An 11,470-nucleotide genomic window follows, 5' to 3' on the forward strand; every position below is an offset into this window, starting at 1 on the left:
ATGTTTTCACCATTTGCTTTAACTATGGAGTTGCAGAGCAGATAAAGGTTTGAAACTTGTTTGAGATGATTAAGAAAACATTCAGTAATCCTACAGAATTGGAATCACTCAATTAAGTTCAAAAATGGATTTTTGGTGATTTAAAAGCTAACAGTCATGTCTGCAGAACACACAGAACAAGTTTAATTCACCACAAATCGTACATCAATCATAAAAATATGAGGTCAGTTGCATCTGAAAGGCATTGAAAAGCTGGTTCTCACCCAACTGGTTTCATTCAAAAATTCGTTCCCAAGCTCCTGGTTTAATTCGACAAAGTCAGATCTGTCCAGATCTTGATCTGTGAACCATTTCAGTTTCAGGAGGTAAATTGAAGTGAAACCACCGCCAAAATGAAGGTATTGAAGAGGGCTTTCACCTACAGTTGAGTTTGTTCAAAAAGGTTTTGTAAAACGGAGCAAATCTAATAAACTGTGAATCTGCATGTTTACAGAACTTTATTTACCACGGTCAATCCGTAATTAATCTGAGGATGAGACCAACGCCAAGTTGTAGATCTTTTCCGTATCTAACTGTGGAACTTTGAATCACTCGATTTGGATCTGCACACGAGATTCGGTGGATTTTACAAGATCGTACCAGAATCTGAAACAGCAAGATAGCAAAAATTACAGCAAGTTTTTGGACGAACTTTGGTCAAGAGCTTCAGATCTGAGGATTGCTCAACCTTCTCCATGCTTGGACCAACATGCACCTGCATCAAGATCCAATCTTAGCAATGGAGGAAGAAGAAGAGGAGATTAATCCATCTAGGGTGGGGAGAAGATGGAGAGGGAGTCTCTCATGGTGAGGGGAAGCTTGAGGGAGGAGGGGAGCTTCATCTTGGTGGCTTTCCATGGCCATGGCCGGCCATGCAAGCAAGGGGCAGCAGCATTTCGTGGGGAAGTGGAGGAGGAGAGTGTGAGGGAGTGGAGGAAGAGAAGAAATGAAGCAAAGGGGAGGAGGTGGCCGGCTAGGGGTTTTTATAGAGGGAGAGGGGTGGCTGCCTCCTTTTTTGATTGGCCAAGGTGGGTGGCTGCCCATTTAATTGTTGAGGTAGTTGGGAGACAAGGCTTGCAAGAGAAGAAAAAGAGGAGGAGGGGCTGGCCGAATTTCAAGTCATGGCCGGCTCCTTTCTTGCCAAGAACAAGTGAGCAATGTGAGAGAGAGGCACAACATCAATGTGTATAGGCCAAGTCATGATGTTGAGGAGATAATGTCAATGTGTGACTTTGATGATGATAAAATAGGAGTAGATACATATAGATAAAAAAGAAGGGTGAGGGTGATATGTGCTATGAGAATAATCTCCACCACTTTGGTTGAGACCACTCATGATGAAGATAGTTCCCAAAGTAAAGTTGATGAATAAGAGTTTTCATTTGAATTCAAAATTGAATAGATTGGGGTTGACCACATGCAACAATGCATGAGCATGTCAAGGTAGATAGGATGGTGATGGTGGGTTAGTCAATGATAGAGCAAGGTTAAGAGAGATGGTGAGAGAAGTAACCATATACCCACAATGATGAATATGATGACATAAATCATCAATTCATGAGGTCAATGTGATAATGGAAAAGAATAGAGGATTGAGATGGGTATGATGAAATATAAGTTGCTCTTCAACTAAGAGGTCAATTGGGAGTGATTTGGAAGCATCAAATGATCATCCATTTGATCAAGAATTGGAGGATGGGGAAAATACAATGTGATAGATCAGAGGTGTGCATAAGATGTGCAAGTGTTGCCATTTGAAAAAGAACTTATTTGAAAAGTATTTGAAACACCTCAATTATCAAGGGACAATTGAGAATGAACTCAAGTGGAATGGAATTTGAAAATGTTGAGAGATCTAGTTGGAACATAGGAGTTCAAAATGTTCTACTTACTTTCTCAAGCAAGGTAGAGTTTTTCTCAAAGGTAAAATAAACAAGAAATGGTATAGATACCATAACAAGCCTTTTTGTGAAAAGGGAAAGCAAAATAGAAAGAAAAGTTTTAGAAACCAGTACTTGGTAGAAATGGGATGAAAAACAAAACCCATTTCAGTTCTTGTTTTCTTTGAAGAAATATCTTGAAAAGATTTGATAAAACTAGAAGTAGTTTTGTGATCAAAACTTGAGAAGAAAAACAATAGGGTTTTGAGAAAGGAAACTCATTTAGAGAGGAGTGTTCTCAAGGGTAGGTGGTGGCTACATAATGTACCCATCATTCCCACTCTTGGTTTTGTAAAGATTAAATTTGAATAGAAACAAGAGATAAAAGTGAAGGAAGTGATCTAGAGTTAAACATTGGAGGTGGCATAAGATCAAGTTGGATATATGTGCTGCAAGGATAGACTGAGACATGCAAGACGTGGAGGTTGAAGAGGATGTTGCATAGATGAGATCCATGCATTGAAGTCAACAATAACAGTTGTGGGGGCTTAGAGATCAATTGCCAAAGTCTGGACATTTTTAAGCCTGTCAACACAGATGGTCGACATGGCCTCAAAACCAACAAGGATGAGTGGGTATAAGAGAGGGATGTAGCTGGGGGTAGACGATCCCAAGTTTTGAATTAAGGATGATTGAGCTATCTTGTACTACAAAGAGAAAATCAAGATGGCACACTCATGTTGCCATCAGAAGGAGAGTTTGATGTGGTAAAAAGGAAAACAACTTTTCCTAAGTCACACATGTGTTTTATTAGGTGAGTTGCTTGTTTAACCACCAGAGGTGTTGTTCTTTGAAGTAGCTCAAGACAAAACTCAACAAACATAACAAGACAATTCTTCTACCAACAGATCAAGGCAATTCATCATAACAAACAGATCAAGGCAATTCATCTTAATAAGTCTATAGAAAAAGTTTTTGTTCCCCCTGATTTTTGAAATAAGGACAACTAATCAAGGTTGCAAAAGTTGGGGTGTTACATCAACGCCCAACATCCTATTTTTCCCGGAAGGTTCCAGAGCATCAAAGAAGTACCGGAGAGGAGCCAGGGGGGCCCACACGCCAGGGCGGCGCGGCCAAGGGGTGGGGCGCGCCCCCCTAGTGTGTGGGCCCACCAGGCCCCCTCCGAGGCTGCCCTTCCGCCTACTTAAGGTCTCCGTCGCGAAAACCCTATCACGATTGACGAAACCCGAGAAAACCTTCCGAGCTGCCGCCATCGCGAAACTCCAATTCGGGGGACGAAGTCTGCGATTCCGGCACCCTGCCGGGACGGGGAATTGCCTCCGGAGTCATCTCCACCGCCGTCTCCACCGCCATCGCTGTCTCCATGATGAGGAGGGAGTAATTCACCCCCGGGGCTGAGGGCTCTGCTGTACCTATGTGGTTAATCTCTCTCTTTGTGATCTAGTTGAATATCATCTATGTGCTACTCTAGTAATGTTATTAAAGTATTCTACTCGTCCTCCATGGTGTAATGGTGACAGTGTGTGCATCGTGTAGTACTTGGCGTAGTTTATGATTGTGATCTCTTGTAGATTATGAAGTTAACTATTACTATGATGGTATTGATGCAATTTATTCCCCCTTTCATAGTATGTCGGTGACGGTGTGCATGCTATGTTAGTTCTCGGTGTGATTGCGTTGGTTTATCATGCACTCTAAGGTTATTTAAATATGAACATTGAATGTTGTGGAGCTTGTTAACTCCGGCATTGAGGTGCTCTCGTAGCCCTACGCAATTAGTGGTGTTCATCATCCAACAAAAGAGTGTAGAGTGGTTTTATTATGTGATCAATGTTGAGAGTGTCCACTAGTGAAAGTATGATCCCTAGGCCTTGTTTCCAAACATCGAATCTCCGTTTATTTACTGTTCTGGTGCATGTTTACTCGCTGCCATATTTTATTCAGATTGTTATTACCACTCATATACATCCATACTACTTGTATTTCACTATCTCTTCGCCGAAATAGTGCACCTATACATCTCACAAGTGTATTAGGTGTGTTGGGGACACAAGAGACTTCTTGTATCGTGATTGCGGTGGTTGCTTGAGAGGGATATCTTTGACCTCTTCCTCCCTGAGTTCGATAAACCTTGGGCAATCCACTTAAGGGAAACTTGCTGCTGTTCTACAAACCTCTGCTCTTGGAGGCCCAACACTGTCTACAAGAATAGAAGCACCCGTAGACATCAGGTAGTACCGCCTCGGTACCGCTTAAGTACCGTAACATGAGTTACGGCAGTACCGCTCTGGTACCGCTTCGGTACCGCTTGGGATCCAGTAAGCTCTGGAGGCCATTGCGGTACCTCAAGCGGTACTGCAAGCGGTAGTACTGCTGTGTGTCCACGTGGATAAGTTCTATGGGATTTCGAATCCAGAGCGGTAGTACCGCTTAGGCAAAAACTGCACATAACGGTTGGATTTGAGGAGACCTATATAAAGGCCCCTTCTTCCCCAGCTTGTTTTTAGCTGTTCTCTCTCTCTCTCTCTCTCTCTCTCATCCATTGTTGCTGAGCTCAAACTGAGTGGATCTCCCTACCTACCCAATCAATCTTGCTCATACTTTGAGGAGTGGTGGAGGAGACCCCGATCTATCGTTCTACCAAGAGAGATTTCACCAATTCGTGGTAGTCCTTAGTGGATCTTGTTGGTAGGGTTCCTATGGTGGGATCTTGGAAGGAGTGCACCTATGGAGGCTAGCTTGGTGTTGTGCTAGCCCCATAGGTTGTTGGGAGCCTCCTAGTGTTGTGGAGCTCGCACCAACCTTGTGAAGGAACCACCGCCTCGACCGGTGCCATAGTGGGGAAGGGGGGCCCCTTTGTGGAGCTCTCTCGAGGAAGAAGGTGAGGCCTTCTTTCGTGGTGTGGCCGCCTAGCCTCTTGTGTGAGGCTAGCACCTCCTCAACACAGACGTACTCCCTTTTGTGGGACAAACTGCGTGAAACAAACCTCGCCTCGTCTCCGCGTCCTCCGGTTGTCCTGCTCCTTACTCTTACTATCTTGCTTGGTTCCTTTACTTGTTGCACTTGTCTAGGATCATACTAGGATCATCTTGAGCATCAAAGCTATCACCTTTACTTCCGTTGCACTAAAAATTGAAAAGGGCTAAAACTTAGCGTAGGGTCCATTCACCCCCCCTCTTGTTCGCTACGATCCATTCAATTGGTATCAGAGCAAGGTTTTCTTGCTCGGGCTTTACCACCTAAGAAATGGCCGAACAAGAGACGGTTGTGAATGGATCCCTTCCTGGTGAGTAATCACCTCCGTCATCAATTGCCGATAATACTCCGACTACTTTGGATGACTGATGTCTACGGGTGCTTCTATTCTTGTAGACAGTGTTGGGCCTCCAAGAGCAGAGGTTTGTAGAACAGCAGCAAGTTTCCCTTAAGTGGATCACCCAAGGTTTATCGAACTCAGGGAGGAAGAGGTCAAAGATATCCCTCTCAAGCAACCCTGCGATCACAATGCAAGAAGTCTCTTGTGTCCCCAACACACCTAATACACTTGTCAGATGTATAGGTGCACTAGTTCGACGAAGAGATAGTGAAATACAAGTGGTATGAATGAATATGAGCAGTAGTAACGGCTCCAGAAAAGTGCTTGCTGGCGTGCGCTTGATGGTAGTAATATTGCAGAAGTAAAGATGCAAGTAAAACAAGTAAACAAGCGATGATTGCAGTATTTGGAAACAAGGCCTAGGGATCATACTTTCACTAGTGGACACTCTCAACATTGATCACATAAATAAATAAGTTCTCTTCCTTTGTGCTACATATACTCTTGTTTGATAATGAACACCATTCGTTGTGTAGGGCTACGAGAGCACCTCAATGCCGGAGTTAACAAGCTCCACAACATTCGACATTCATGTTTAAGTAACCTTTAGAGCATAATAGATCTTTGCAATTTAAACCGAGTACTAACATAGCATGCACACTCGTCACCATCACACTACGAAGGGGGAATAAATCACATCAATACTATCATAGTAATAATTAACTCCATAACCTACAAGAGATTATGATCATAACCTACGCCAAGTACTACACGATGCACACACTGTCACCATTACACCGTGGAGGAGGAATAGACTACTTTAATAACATCACTAGAGTAACACATAGATGAATAGTGATACAAAACTCATATGAATCTCAATCATGTAAGGCAGCTCATGAGATCATTGTATTGAAGTACATAGGAGAGAGATTAACCACATAGCTACCGGTACAGCCCCGAGCCTCGATGGAGAACTACTCCCTCCTCATGGGAGACAACAACGTTGATGAAGATGGCGGTGGTGTCGATGGAGATGCCTTCCGGGGGCACTTCCCCGTCCCGGCAGGGTGCCGGAATAGAGACTCCTGTCCCCCAGATCTTGGCTTCGCGATGGCGGCGGCTCTGGAAGGTTTCTCGTACAGTGGCTTTTCCGTATCGAGGTTTTAGGTCAGGGACCTTTAAATAGGCGAAGAGGCGGAGTCGGAAGGCTGACGAGGCGACGACACAGTAGGGGGGCGCGGCCCACCCCCTGGCCGCGCCAGCCTATCATCTGGGGCCCACAGGGCCCTCCTCTGGTGTCTCTCGGGTGTTCTGGAAGCTTCCTGGGATTTTAAGATCTTGGGCGTTGATTTCGTCCAATTCCGAGAATATTTCCTTACTAGGATTTCTGAAACCAAAAATAGCAGAAAACAGCAACCGGCCTTTCGGCATCTCGTCAATAGGTTAGTTCCGGAAAACGCATAATAATGACATATAATGTGTATAAAACATGTGAGTATCATCATAAAAGTAGCATGGAACATAAGAAATTTATAGATACGTTTGAGACGTATCAAGCATCCCCAAGCTTAGTTCCTACTCGCCCTCGAGTAGGTAAACGATAACAAAGATAATTTCTGAAGTGACATGCTATCATAATCTTGATCAATACTATTGTAAAGCATATGTAATGAATGCAGCAATTCGAAGCAATGGCAAAGATAATGACTAAACAATTGAATCATATAGCAAAGACTTTTCATGAATAGTACTTTTAAGACAAGCATCAATAAGACTTGCATAAGAGTTACTCATAAAGCAATAGATTCTTAGTAAAAGGCATTGAAGCAACACAAAGGATGATTAAGTTTCAGCAATTGCTTTCAACTTGTAACATGTATATCTCATGGATAGTTGTCAACATAAAGCAATATAACAAATGCAATAGGTAACATGTAAGAATCAATGCACACAGTTGATACAAGTGTTTGCTTCTAGGATATAAAGAATGGGTAAACTGACTCAACAATAAAGTAAAAGATAGGCCCTTCGCAGAGGGAAGCAGGGATCAAATCATGTGCTAGAGCTTTTTAAGTTTTGAAATCATATAGAGAGCATAAAAGTAAAGTTTTGAGAGGTGTTTGTTATTGTCAACGAATGGTAGTGGGCACTCTAATCCCCTTGCAAAACAGACTTTCAAAGAGCGGCTCCCATGAAGGACGTTATCTCTACCAGCAAGGTAGATCATCCCTCTTCTCTTTTGTTTACACATGTATTTTAGTTTTATTTATGGTTGACACTCCTCCCAACCTTTTGCTTACACAAGCCATGGCTAACCGAATCCTCGGGTGCCTTCCAACATTCACATACCATGAAGGAGTGTCTATTTGCGAAATTAAGTTGCTTACTGATGAATCAGAGCAAAATATGTGAAGAGAATTATTAATGAAGGTTGATTAATTGGGGGCTAGGAACCCCGCGCCAGCTCTTTTTGCAAAATTATTGGATAAGCGGATGAAGCCACTAGTCCATTGGTGAAAGCTGCCCAACAAGATTGAAAGATAAAACACCACATACTTCCTCATGAGCTATAAAACATTGACACAAATAAGAAGTAATAAAGTTTTGAATTGTTTAAAGGTAGCACATGAAGTAATTTACTTTGGAATGGCAGAGAAATACCATGTGGCAGGTAGGTATGGTGGACACAAATGGCATGGTTATTGGCTTAAGGATTTTGGATGCACGAGAAGAATTCCTCTCAATACAAAGCTAGGCTAGCAAGGTTGTTTGAAGCAAACTCAAGTATAAAACGGTGCAGCAAGACTTACATATGAACATATTGCAAACATTATAAGACTTTACATCGTCTTCCTTGTTGTTCAAACACCTTAATCAGAAAATATCTAGACTCTAGAGATCAATCATGCAAACCAAATTTTAACAAGATCTATGTAATTCTTCATTACTGAGTACAAGGTACATGATGCAAGAGCTTAAACAAGATCTATATGAGCACAACAATTGCCGAGTATCACATTATTCAAGACATTAAACCATTTACCACATGCGGCATTTTCCGTTTCCAACCATATAACAATTAACGAAGCAGCTTCAACCTTCGCCATGAACATTAAAGATAAAGCGAAGAACACATGTGTTCATATGCAACAGCGGAGCGTGTCTCTCTCCCACACGAGCATTTATTCAAAAAATGAAAATAACAAAACGAAAATAAAAGCACACAGACGCTCCAAGTAAAGTACATAAGATGTGACCGAATAAAAATATAGTTTCAAGAGAAGAAACATGATAATTTGTCGATGAAGGGGATGCCTTGGGCATCCCCAAGCTTAGATGCTTGAGTCTCCTTGAAATATGCAGGGATGAACCACGGGGGCATCCCCAAGCTTAGACTCTTCACTCTTCTTGATCATATTGTATCATCCTCCTCTCTTGACCCTTGAAAACTTCCTCCACACCAAACTCGAAACAAACTCATTAGAGGGTTAGTGCATAATTAAAAATTCACATGTTCAGAGCTGACACAATCATTCTTAACACTTATGGACATTGCTCAAAGCTACTGGAAGTTAATGGAACAAAGAAATCCATCCAACACAGCAAAAGAGGCAATGCGAAATAAAAGGCAGAATCTGTCAAAACAGAACAGTCCGTAAAGACGAATTTTAAAGAGGCACCAGACTTGCTCAAATGAAAATGCTCAAATTGAATGAAAGTTGCGTACATATATGAGGATCACTCACGTAAATTGGCATAATTTTCTGAGTTACCTACAGAGAATTAGGCCCAGATTCGTGACAGCAAATCTGTTTCTGCGCAGTAATCCAAATCTAGTATGAACCTTACTATCAAAGACTTTACTTGGCACAACAATGCAATAAAATAAAGATAAGGAGAGGTTGCTACAGTAGTAAAAACTTCCAAGACACAAATATAAAACAAAAGTATTGTAGTAAAATAAACACATGGGTTATCTCCCAAGAAGTTCTTTCTTTATAGCCATTAAGATGGGCTCAGCAGTTTTAATGATGCACTCGCAAGAAATAAGAGTTGAAGCAAAAGAGAGCATCAAAAAGAAAATTCAAAACAAATTTAAGCCTAACATGCTTCCTATGCATAGGAATCTTGTAAATAAACAAATTCATGAAGCATGATGCAACAAGCATAGAAAGATAAAACAAGTGTAACTTCAAAAATTTCAGCATATAGAGAGGTGTTTTAGTAACATGAAAACTTCTACAACCATATTTTCCTCTCTCATAATAACTTTCAGTAGCATCATGAGCAAACTCAACAATATAACTATCACATAAAGCATTCTTATCATGAGTCTCATGCATAAAATTATTACTACTCCCAACATAAGCATAATCAATTTTATTAGTTGTAGTGGGAGCAAATTCAACAAAGTAGCTATCATTATTATTCTCATCAAGTGTAGGAGGCATAGTATAATCATAATAAAATTTACTCTCCATAGTAGGCGGCACCAAAAGACCACTATCATTATAATCATCATAAATGGGAGGCATATCATAATCAACATAAACTTTCTCCTCGATACCCGGAGGGCTGAAGAGATCATTCTCATCAAAACCGACCTCCCCAAGATTAGAATTTTCTATATCATTATCAACAATGGTGTTCAAAGCGTTCATACTAATATTACTACCAGCATGCTGATACGTCTCCGACGTATCGATAATTTCTTATGTTCCATGCCACATTATTGATGATATCTACATGTTTTATACACATTATATGTCGTATTTATGCATTTTCCGGCACTAACCTATTAACGAGATGCCGAAGAGCCGATTGTCTGTTTTCTGCTGTTTTTGGTTTCAGAAATCCTACAAAGGAAATATTCTCGGAATTGGACGAAATCAACGCCCGGGGTCCTATTTTTGCACGAAGCTTCCGGAAGACCGAGGGGAAAGGAAGTGGGGCCACGAGGCACCGCCACAACGGGCGGCGCGGCCCGGGTCCCGGCCGCGCGGTCCTGGTGTGTGGGGCCCTCGTGTGGCCCCCCGCGTTGCCCTTCCGCCTACTTAAAGCCTTCGTCGCGAAACCCCCAGTACCGAGAGCCACGATACAGAAAACCTTACTGAGACGCCGCCGCCGCCAATCCCATCTCGGAAGATTCAGGAGATCGCCTTCGGCACCCTGCCGGAGAGGGGAATCATCTCCCGGAGGACTCTTCACCGCCATGGCCGCCTCCGGAGTGATGAGTGAGTAGTTCACCCCTGGACTATGGGTCCATAGCAGTAGCTAGATGGTTGTCTTCTCCTCATGTGCTTCATTGTCGGATCTTGTGAGCTGCCTAACATGATCAAGATCATCTATCTGTAATTCTATATGTTGTGTTTGTCGGGATCCGATGGATAGAGAATACTATGTTATGTTGATTATCAATCTATTACCTATGTGTTGTTTATGATCTTGCATGCTCTCCGTTATTAGTAGAGGCTCTGGCCAAGTTTTTGCTCTTAACTCCAAGAGGGAGTATTTATGCTCGATAGTGGGTTCATGCCTCCATTAAATGCGGGACGATGACAGAAAGTTCTAAGGTTGTGGATGTGCTGTTGCCACTAGGGATAAAACATTGATGCTATGTCCGAGGATGTAGTTATTGATTACATTACGCACCATACTTAATGCAATTGTCCGTTGTTTTGCAACTTAATACCGGAAGGGGTTCGGATGATAACCCGAAGGTGGACTTTTTAGGCATAGATGCATGCTGGATAGCGGTCTATGTACTTTGTCGTAATGCCCAATTAAATCTCACAATACTCATCATATCATGTATGTGCATGGTCATGCCCTCTCTATTTGTCAATTGCCCGACTGTAATTTGTTCACCCAACATGCTATTTATTTTATGGGAGAGACACCTCTAGTGAACTGTGGACCCCGGTCCATTCTTTTACATCGAATACAATCTACTGCAATACTTGTTCTATCGTTTTCTCGCAAACAATCATCATCCACACTATACATCTAATTCTTTGTTACAGCAAGCTCGGTGAGATTGACAACCTCACCTGTTTCGTTGGGGCAAAGTACTTTGGTTGTGTTGTGCACGTTCCACGTTGGCGCCGGAATCCCCGGTGTTGCGCCGCACTACATCTCGCCGCCATCAACCTTCAACGTGCTTCTTGGCTCCTCCTGGTTCGATAAACCTTGGTTTCTTTCCGAGGGAAAA

This window comes from Lolium rigidum, chromosome 7 (assembly GCF_022539505.1).
Source record: "Lolium rigidum isolate FL_2022 chromosome 7, APGP_CSIRO_Lrig_0.1, whole genome shotgun sequence".
Classification (NCBI taxonomy): Eukaryota; Viridiplantae; Streptophyta; class Magnoliopsida; order Poales; family Poaceae; genus Lolium; species Lolium rigidum.